The sequence below is a fragment of the Rhipicephalus sanguineus genome, chromosome 10 (genome assembly GCF_013339695.2).
Source record: "Rhipicephalus sanguineus isolate Rsan-2018 chromosome 10, BIME_Rsan_1.4, whole genome shotgun sequence".
Lineage (NCBI taxonomy): Eukaryota > Metazoa > Arthropoda > Arachnida > Ixodida > Ixodidae > Rhipicephalus > Rhipicephalus sanguineus.
In genome coordinates, this window is record NC_051185.1 from 16,988,794 (window position 1) to 17,000,149 (window position 11,356).

Below are 11,356 nucleotides of genomic sequence, written 5' to 3' on the forward strand. Positions count from 1 at the left end.
GCGGGTGAGTAAGTACTGTATGTTTCTAATAGATTCGTTGTCCTTACTTCTCGCACAGTGCAAATTGCCTTCGTGGATGTCTGTACGTGCAGGTTCCCCCGAACGCGACGATACAAGTGACGTGCTCTCAAGTGAAAGTTCAAAGCCCCACTTTCAACTGCTCTCACGACTACCTCATGATCAACAGTGCAAGGTGAGGCCAAAGAGCGATGGACGCAGCATCAATCAATCAGTCAGTCAATCGTTCAAATAATTAATTATATAATTAATTATTTAGTTAATCGAGTAATCAATCGTGCCTCTGTAGGTCTGATTACATCACTAATGGAGAGCATCAGAATAAATAAATAAATAAATAAATAAATAAATAAATAAATAAATAAATAAATAAATCTATCAATTGTGCCTTCGTAGTCATTGTTAATAAATCACTAATGAAGAGCATCAGAATGCGATCTACTGCTTATACGATCTAACTGGCGTGCAAACGCTTCAGGATGATGTGCAAGACTGCCTCTTTCGAGGATCACTGCTTCATGAAGAAGACGCCATGCTTTTAAATTGTGACCACTGGCCAGATTTTCCAAATATTACGACTTTGTAGAGAAACCGGAGCAAAGAAAGAAATGCACTACATGTGTCCTAACTTTCTACATGACTAAATATTGGCAGCTTCACTCGAAACAATGTCAGTGAAAATGAAATTCGAATGAACATTCGTAACGCAGGTAAACGCGATTCCTGAAACAATTTTTTTCTTGTTCAACTTTTAACCGCGGCTTCACCCACTGTGGGGTATTAGCCAAAAAACTAGTACTTTTATAAATTTTTATAAAACTTCAGAATAGGGTCATTCATAGAGCAGGAACGCTACAAAATTGCAGAGGAAGCCTTAAAAAAACTAATAGTAATAAATAAGTAAATAAATGAATAAATACCCTAGCTTTTACTTAGATATCTGCATACACACAAAGATAAGACCAACGTGTTTAGGTAGTTAACCAATTGGTTTCATTAATTAAGGTAATTCAGCACAGCCAAGCAAACATTCGCATCGAACAACTACTGAAGTGATTATGTGCCAAGGCGAGCAGCATCGCCGCAATTCGCAGGGTAGTAAGTTTTGCGTTGTATTAACGCTCTTCAAATTTCATTCCCGCACTGTATCATTCGAGAGCAGCCGAAATAATATTGAGGCGTGGATAAGAAATAGCAGCAAACAAACGCTGGGCACGAATGTCGCATGCGTGTTCAAGGAAATGCGGAACAACTGTAGCATTAGCTGTTCCTTGACAAAAAGGAAAAAAAAAGAACGGATAGCATTGCCTTTGGTCCTGGCGCTTGGGAGACTCGTAAAAGCTCCTATTACCGTATCAATGGCCGAAGCGTGAACAACGGTGTTGCTTTGCCGCGCCGCTCGAAGCACCTGTGGCGGCCTTTCAGGTCTTTATACGTAACGCCGCCTGGTCAAAGAACAGCTGACGCATGGCTGAAGAGAGTGAGAAAGAGTGGAAGAGAGAACGAGCGAGTGAGTGAGAGAGACATAAATAGATAGTAGGAGAGAGGGAAAAAGTATGAGAGAGTGATGGGTAAAGAGGAAGCGAATGAGAGGGAGTGAAAAAGACAGAGAGTGTAGCGAAGAGAGAGAGTTAGCGATACAGGTAGATAGATAGGAAGAGAGGGAGTGTGTGAGCCAACGAGAGAGGGCCAGTGTAATAGATAGATGAGGACGTAGAGGTAAAGGTAGGAGTGAGAGAAGGCGTGAGGGAGAGAGCGAATGAACGAGAGGGGGTAGAGGGAGAGGAGTATAGGTAGATATATAAGAAGAGAGGGAGTGGATAAGCGAAGAGAAAGGGTGAGTGAAATAGGTAGATAGTAAGGAAGAGAGCAAGAGGGAATGAAAGAAAGAGAGTGAGTAAGAGGTAGATGAGGGAGAGGGGAATACATTCCGTGCTCAGATGCACAAATGGAAGTCATTGTATCCTTCTCGGCGAGCTTTGAGTTTCATAGACGGCAACGCGAAAATATGCCCGCAGCTGCACGTTTCTTCGTTCAGTCACGTTACACATGTGCTCGCGACAAAATGCCGGTAGCCGCGATGGAACAGAGCCTGGGCGCCGAGAACGATATTGTGTAAACAGCAGCTTTGCTTCGTAATCGAGCCGCACGCGTCTTTATGGACGGTGGGTCCATTCACGAGAAGGAATCGATTGAAAGGACTGCGAGACTGGACAAATAAACATTCGCGGTGCCGTTCTCTTTCTTCATCGCGGCTTATCCGTGGTCGCTCCAATAAGATTACGATTGATCTTGTGTTATAGCCTTGTTTACACGTGGCCTTTTTTTTGTGGTCAAAAGGCCTTGACCGACAAGCTTTTGCCGTGGTCGTGAGTTGAGTGTGTGCTGCAAGTTTATTCGGGGTGATCCGGCACAACCACTTTTTAAGGCGAAAGCCTTAGACGCCTCATCAAACGCGAAAAATTACCATCGGCGGCGGCGGCGGCTGCGTCAACACGAGGGATGCAAAGAATCATAATGCGATGACGTAACAATATGACGTCATCGCATAGCAACCTCGTTTAGTCAAAGTGCCGATCCCGGAAGCTCTGCGAAACCACGTGAGGTGCGGAAATCTTTCAGTGCCTCCGATTCCGGGGGCAGTGCAAAACCGCGTTGGATGCAGAAAGCTGAGAAAAGGTGGTTTCGCCTTCCAGGCGTCTTATACCCTTGTTACACAGACAGCCTAAACCTCGGTTAGTGTAACCGCGGTTACGCGTAACCGCGGTTCGCTTATGTTACACGGTATGCGAAACCGCGGTTATGCCGCTAACCGCGGTTGTACCAAACCGAGCTTGGCGACCTCGGTTTGGCAGTTAACCGAGGAAATGGCGGCCTTCATGGAGGACGTGTGCACGCCGGCGAGCTTTCGTGAAAAACGAATTGGACTGCAAGAACCACGGAAAGCCTGATTAGGCTTCGGGAAAACAATTTGCATCATCTACGGAGCACCTCAAGGAATGCGAAAGTGGACGCGGTAATAACAGCCGAGTGGAATGCCGGACTACCGCCAGACGCAGAGCCATTCAGGCCAAAGCAAGTCCGCTTTAACCGAGGACGCTTGTGCGCTGTGTAACATCGGCGAACCATGGTTGGCGCTAACCGTGGTTCAGCGCGGTCAACCGTGGTCGGTCGTAACTGCGGTTAACTTGCCTGTGTAACAAGGGTATTAGGCAAATGCATGAGGGAGCGTGTGAGTTTCTTTTCCCCTTCTGGAGCTCTTAGCAGCTTCGTTATGCCATAGTGTTTGCTGAGTCATGCCTCGAGCGCTGCGCGCCACAAAGAAAGAGAACATGAAGATCTGATGGAAGTGCACAAAAGTATGAATGCTACTTCGGCGTCAAAGACACGCGTCAGCGATTCATTTATAAGTGCTGTGAATCTTAACTTCAATGGCGCTTTTACCACATCACTTTCGGCGAAGTTAGGTCGAACATAGCTACATAAAGTTTACGGTTGCGGAAGGGCATTTTTTTTTTTTTGTGACGGGCAGTACTCGTTTTGAAAGATCACTGTATATAATACCATGTCATGTATTTTGTAGCGTTTTGAAGATAAAAGCTATGAAGAATATAAATCAATTTATGCGTCACCTCACTATACGTCGGGAAACATTTTGCCTTTTCTGATGCTGAGTTGCTGCAAAGCATATCCCGTTGAGTACAGAAGACAATGAAGCATCCGCGCTCTTCTTCAAGCCTTTTTTCGTTTGTTTGTTTGAAATTGTGCTATGAATAAGTTCGCCTTGGACTTTCACTTTCCTAGTCACAATTTCAACAACCTCAAAGTTGGAGACCTCGTACATTTAACAGTGCAATGAACGCTGATTTCTTTCTTTTTGGCCACGCAGATTCTGCAACAACAACTTTCCCCAGGCTCCTTTCACGTTCACGTCTGGCAACCCTGGATCCCAGGAGAGCATGATCGTGCTCAAGACGGCCAACCCGCAGCGTGCTGCTTACACTTGCCAGCTCCAAGTGGTCAGGAGTGAGTGGAAAGAATTTCCCTACGTAACCGAGCAAACACATTGGTTGATCTCTATTCCATTTGATATTGGTCATAACAAGGAAGTATAACGTGTCTTCGTTTAAGTAGTCGCGACTTTATTGGACGTTAAGAAATATATGCGTTTGCATGGTGCAGATTGCGAAACAATGCAGCAGCTCCAACGCACCCTTTCGGAATCTACATAGAGCGAATAAGCTCCTTCGAATCTTTGTCTGTCACTCAATGCTTCTTTGCGCACAACGTGACGTAACCTCCTGGGCCTCCATTGGCAATTTTCTGTAAGGATTACACAATTGTTTCTGGCCACACTTGTCTAAGAGGTGTTCCTTAGGTTGCCTATAATGGCAAGTGAACTGGAAACCGGAGATGAATTAAAAGGCATTTCGCGCGAGCGCTAGGAAACTTGCGTGCTTTTCTTTTACTGACGTCATTTGCGGTTAGTAACCGACGCCCGTGAATTCTTGGTGGAGACACGCACAAAATGGAACGTAGGGAAGCGACCATGTTTAGTGCAGTAGGATATTTGAAGAGTACACCGCAATTTATGCACTAGATATATTAACAACAATAGTTGCATGAGCGCTAGAAAACTTACGTGCTCTTCTTTTACTGACGTCACTTCCGGTACGGAAACGACATCTCAATTATTAGTGGAGTCACGCAGAAAACTCAACGCAGTGAAGCGACCATACTCAGTGCAGTAGAATAGTTCAAAAGTGCACCACCATTTATGCGCTGGATATATTGTCAGTAGTTGTGGTCATCATTGCCAGGCTAATGATTATATTGACAACAACGGTCGTGGTACTGTCACGAGACTCGATTCCATGCTTTCGCGACAACCACCCTTCTTTACACACAAGCACACTGACGCACGCACGCATAGCGGGCTTGTCCTACACTGTTCATTGTCTTTGCCATTGAATGTTATCCGTTTGATGTTTTGTGACTATCTGTTTGCTAGTTCAACCAACGAAGAATGACTCAGGTTTGTGGTAGCTGAATTCGCTTAATCTTTGTTCAATAACGTGACACTGGGTACGCTACAAATGGCAGACCTTTGTACGCCGTTTAATTTGACTGGAGAAAGTCCTAAACAATGTGTGTGAGTATGAGGGCCTTCACCATGAATTTTCATTAGGTTACGTATGTTAAAATGTTCGTTTGTATAAAATACGCGACTCACACGAGATATATTTATCAACAGCATCCAGCGAAAGAGGTTGCGGGGGGAAGTCATGTCACCCCCCCCCCCCCGCCATCTCACGCCTCTGACCAATAAATATTGAGGTGGCGCATGAACGCTCCTGCGTTGAGTTGTGTGTGAATAGACTTAAGGGTAAGCGTAAGCCGATGCAAGGCTGACAGTAATGCTGAAGATGAGTAAATAGTACTATAGGTCGGCAAAAAATGGTGGAGCTCACTCAGACACACTTAAGAAATATATTTTGCGCTTAGGGCTCACTCAGACTCAGGCTCACAAATATTTTTCTCAACCGGACTCACTCGGACTCAGACTTGCTAAAAGTTTCCTCACCGGACTCACTCGGACTCAAACTCATCAAAATATTACTCACTTGGACTCACTAAGACTCAGAGTGAGCTTGCCGACCTATGCTGTATCCTGAGGCAGGCTAAAGAGCCTAAAACACAGTCAAATGATTAAGTTATCTGTGTGATCGAAAGCATGTAATGTTCATCGAGCGCACGGTCATCGGCATACGCTCGATAGTCAAACAAAATACGCTGCATAGCTTCGATTGAGCCCCATTTGTCGCAGTATGGACTTGCCGCTTGACTGAAACGGTATCGTAAGCCGTTTCCATAGGCAGTGTTTGAGCGAAACCGATGGTATAGAGTTTCCGAATGTCGAGGAATTCTGGATTGGATTCTTGATCTGAGATATGAACCGAACATGCCTGCTGGTTTTCTCCAGGGTACCCTAAGCGGGTCATCGACCTCATAAAACACGTGGAGTACACGCTGGATGTGAGTGGCGCAGCTTACCGCCAGGAGACAGACTTCGTCATTCTGGTAAGTGTGTGTCTTAATTTCCATCCTCAGTGTCATTGTGCTGCGTGATTGTTAAGATTTGATGCTAAAGGTTTTGTGAGGTAAACTGTGGCTTCAGGAAGTGTTCTTGGTTCAGTGATGTCAGCGCCGGTGCAGTGGTGAGGATATTGTTAAGGCGGGAGCCTCAGATGCCTCATCGAACGCGAAAATTGACCGTCGGCGTCGACGGCGTCAACACGAGGGACGCAAAAAACTAATCACCATGTGACGTCATCATGACATCACTATGACGTCACACAACTTGACGTCATCAGATGACATTGTCGCTTGGTCAAAGATGGGCCGATCACGGAGTCCGTGCAAAACCAGGTTGAAGTGCAGAAAGCTTGCAACGCCTGCGATCCTGGAGGCTGTGCAAAACCACGTAAGGTACAGAAATCTTTCGGAGGCGGTGAAGGATCAATACATAGACTGAGAAGCAAAAGATAGCTTTCGCCTTCGAGTTGTCTTAGGGATGCATAGGGAACCCAGAATGCCGACCGATAACACACGACATCGACTGAGGGTTGTCTTTGTTGCAATACCGAGCCTCTTAACAGTGAAAAAAGCTTGTGGTTTTGGACTGACGCGCATGGTCGCCGGCAAGTGCATCTAACTAATAAAACGCGTTTTTCTGATAGCGTTTTGTGTGGAGATAAACGTTCTTCTACCCGTCATTCCTGAGTGAGGTTTACCTAACGGATTATTCATAACACCGAAACCAGGATTCACTGCACATAAAGGATGGTCTCGACCAAAAGGGAACAGGCCTGTACGTAAACGACGCTGTTGATATTGTGGCTGTCGGCTCTCCTGCTACTAATTGTTCGTAATAATAATAATAATAATAATAATAATAATAATAATAATAATAATAATAATAATAATAATAATAATAATAATAATAATAATAATAATAATAAATCTCAGTGCCTCCAGTGCCTGCTAGTCCTCCTCCAAGGGAGAAAGCAAGTTTGACAGGTGGGTAGTATTAGGGAGCGCTCTTTGTATCACGTGTAACTTCAAAGAATACCGCCAGCAATATTTTTACATTATATAATATTTTTAGGCAGTCCGCGAACGTTTGCATAGTAATGTGAGCTTGAAAAGTGACCAGGCTAGGCACTGTGTGAACCACGGCTAATGGACAACACATTATGGAAGTCGCTTTTTCGGTATGTGAAGAAGGGATCTACATGCCACGTTTAATTACTTGTTTATATTATGCTGCATGACGACCAAACCGTAAAAAATGCATTTGCCGTTTTCTTTAACTCAAATAAACATGCAAACATGAAAATAAACAAAAAAAAATGCTATTTTCAGTCTCAGCATGCATGTGTAATGTGTTAACATTCTTGTCTTCCAGGCTCCCAAGAAATCCTTCGTGGTCATGAGCTGTCCTGTGTTCGAAGTGAGCGACTACTGGCCTTGCAAACGGAGCTACGTTACAATCGAGCTTCAAAAGTGAGTACACGCAGAATTGAGATTATCGCTATAGAACAACGCCTCGTGTGCTTGGCTAACATACGTTCAATTGCTTGGCAAGCACCCGGATGCAATATTGGACATATTGAGGCTTTAAAAACTCGCAGGGTCCCTCACTCATTGGCCTAAGACGGCACGAATATGAAAGGCCTCCGGTGCGGCTTTTTACAGTGCTTTTTTTTTGTCTAAACCTAGAAGTTCACTATTTAACTTGCACTCGTCACCATTCACTTTCACTAATTAACCTGGAAAAGTGAAGTTCACTTCCACTAATTAGCCTCCGAAAATTATAATTCGCTAACTAACGTTTACTACATTGTAAAAACTTGGCAGCGCAAACAAACGAGAAGCTGCCAGGTTTTCATAATGAATCTATACCAACTAGGCCGCCTATCTACCCTTCTGTAGCGTTTACTAATTAACTTAACTAATTAACTTTCACTAATTACCTTCCTCTAATATAGCTTTCACAATTAACTCACTGCTGATGAAATTTGCTGTGATTATCATCATTTATGTACAGTATGCGTGCTCGCCTTTGTATAGCTTTCGCTTCCTCAGACGTCACGTGATCTTTTTTCCTCACTCCTCTCACATCAGCTTTTCGTTGAAGGCCACGTTCGCGTAAGACATATATTAAGGCTTATGAAGGCTTCTGCCTTCATAGGGGGCATAAGTTGTAGCAGAGCCTCACAGACGGTGTAGAAGTCCAGCGGAGACATATTCTTGAATCGATCAGGAATCGTGTAGTTTCGCTTGTGCTCGTTCATCCTGATGTTTTTTGTTTGTTTGTTTTTTTTTTTTCACAGGTACTGCCACTTCCCCACGGCGCACAAAGTGGAGATCGAGATTCCCCCAACAGGCACGGCGTCCATCTCGGTCAAGCTGGCCTCGTCACCCAACGACAGGGTCCAGTGCGTCCTGCACAGGATAGCGGGTGAGCTTACACCACCTGTCCCCGTGGCTTGCAGTGTGGACACTCGGTTTTGCCATGCACTGCTTCAGAAGCGAATGTGCATGCAAAGCAACTTAAAGGGCCCCTGAACAACCTCTGAAAATACAAAGAGTGAGCGCGTTGTTCTCTCCTGGCGTTTCCAGTCTTCTTGGCACAATTCGTAACGCCAGCAGTCTGTTCGCATGATGTCATGAAGAAATAAGCCCTGGATTGGTCTATATACGAGTTATTTCAGTTGTCATTTGTCTGCTACCCTGCTTTGTCTGCCTTGTCTCACATGACTATCATGCGCGATCAATTTATTTCGCTTCGTTTTGTGCGGTTTCGACTGCGCAAGCGGAGATAACAGCCTGTAGCCGAAAAGCGCGAAATACTGATAGGCTAAACCATAACTGCTGACATTGTCCACGTATGAAGAAATAAGTGGCGAGGAGGAAATGGCGCCTTTAGGAAGGGTAGTGAAGGCGAGAAAGAAACCACTCTCGCGTCTTTGAACTCGAAGTGGTTTTGGGGCCCGTTAAGTAATTGTTCTAGAACCGAGACCTTTGATATCTATGGAATTTTTGTAGATATTAACCCTGTCATTCCGAGTACTGGCAGCACCCTTACAACAATGCCCATAGAGGGGGGTGTGAGTACACGTATTAGTCAATTGTTAGGTGATTACCTAATAAATTAAGATTTAGCTGATTGCCCCACGATTTAAATGTGACCTTCGTGTACTTATCAATTTCATCGTCGCTAACCTTCCCTTTTCCACTGGCATAGACCGAAAGGCAAGAAGCATTCGTTTTGAGACAACCTTTTACAATCTACAAGGCCTTGCTTGCTCATGTACATCGTGAGAGAGGAGGAAGCTTTACTGTTTTGATCGCTTGGTCCTTTTCTTTTTTATTTCTTTTTCCCTAGGAAAGAAGACTGCTTGTGTTGAATCGCCCAACACACCGACGTACGTTGGAGCCCCGGAGCAGAGAGGTGATCGTCCTTTTCTGTTTGAATCCACACTTTAGGTACATGACAATCAGATACGGCTGTTCATTTTTTCAATATTAGCGTTGACTTAACAACTATCGCTAGCAGCGTCTCTGCTTTTGTTTTCATTGCAAAGACAAGATGACAGAAATAATGACTGGGACAAGCGCTGACCTATAGATGCATTCAACCGTAACCTTTTGGTAATTTATATCATGTATTTAAACAGAGTGTTATTCTAATCGTAAATTTCGTATAACGTGATTGTTACTTGTTCCAGTAATCATTGTCACCATACGCAGAGGGTCCAAGTTCAGTTTCTAACTGCGGGACCTCTTCCTGTATATACACCACTCGTAATTCTCACCGTTTTATAGACACAAACGAAAAGAACCTGTAGAAGAACTTGTTGCTGGGCGAGTTGGTGCCTAAATTTGCGAAGCACGCTATTTCTGGCGCAATGGTTGAAACATGACGGTGAAATGCTTTTCTGGCGCAATGCTTGGAATGTTCCTTTTCTCTGTCCTTTCTTCAGCTTTCAAGCATTGCGCCAGAAATAACACGTTTAGAAAAGATCCTGATGCGCATTTCTTGCGTTTTCTAATTTCAGCTCAAATCTGCATCAACATGGTGGCCAGTCCTATAGTTAAGATCATCTCGCCCTTCAGAGATGAAATGGAGACCGAGATGGACATGACCGTCCGGTACGAAGTCATGGTGAGCAGAGAAACCGCGTCGGACGATGATATCCAATCAACGTTGAGGCACCGTATCCCTAGAGGAACGATTGTTTTGGGTACTTCAAGAAACGAATGAACGATCGTCGAAATTTTGCTCTATCACAAGAGGATATGAATATCGCATATCCATATTTTGATATCATATATCAACTAGCATAACACATCTCAGGTTCATTTAACCGCAGGATATCTGCGCAGCATTTATCAGCGTACCGTGTCTGAAGCATCCACAGAAACAATGAGCATCCTGCACGAGTGGAGTCTTGCTCTCAGTACGATCACCAGCCTCGGCGGTAACGGAAACATTTTTAGAGAGTTAGTCAATAACTCTATTTGGATGCACTGGGCAGTGATAATCATCAACACGAAAAAAATGCCAGGCCTGCGCGGAAATCGCAGCACAGTCACAGCGAAAGCTGGAAGAGCGGAATTTCTGGAGCCCCTTGTAAACTCTCTTGGGGCTACTAATACAAGCACACTAGCAATGTACCCACTACGCCATAAATCACAATATTTGTGAAATTGGGAACCACCTGCAACGCCATTATTCGTCATTGTGCGCAGAAGCGAGGTTCCAGCTATACATATGTAAGGCATTATGTGCACTTTGTTTACGTGACGACTGATGACGATGAAGAATTGTGGCTCAGCCCTTTGTAATGGGTTGGAAGCTTTAAACGGCTCACCAGTTACGTAATTCGCATTGTGTGACGCCCGGTCGCTGTTTAACTCTCCCACCATGCAATATAATATACATTGACGTGAGAAAGAGAGACAGAGAGAGGGGGAAGAACTTTATTGATACCCCGAGGAAATGGATGATGGGCTCATGGGCTTCCTTGGCAACCAATGCAAGTGCACTTGCGAGGAACCCACTACGCTATAAATCATAATTTCTGTGAAGTAGGGAAGCAGCCACTATGCCATTTTTCGTCATTCAACGGAGAGCCGTGGTACCCGCTAAAAGCATGTAAGGCATTATGCGCACTTTGTTGGTGTTGTGCCTGATGACGATGAAGAATTATTGCAGAGCCCCTTGTAGTGGGTTGGAAGCATCCAACAGCCCACTCGTTGCGCAATTCGC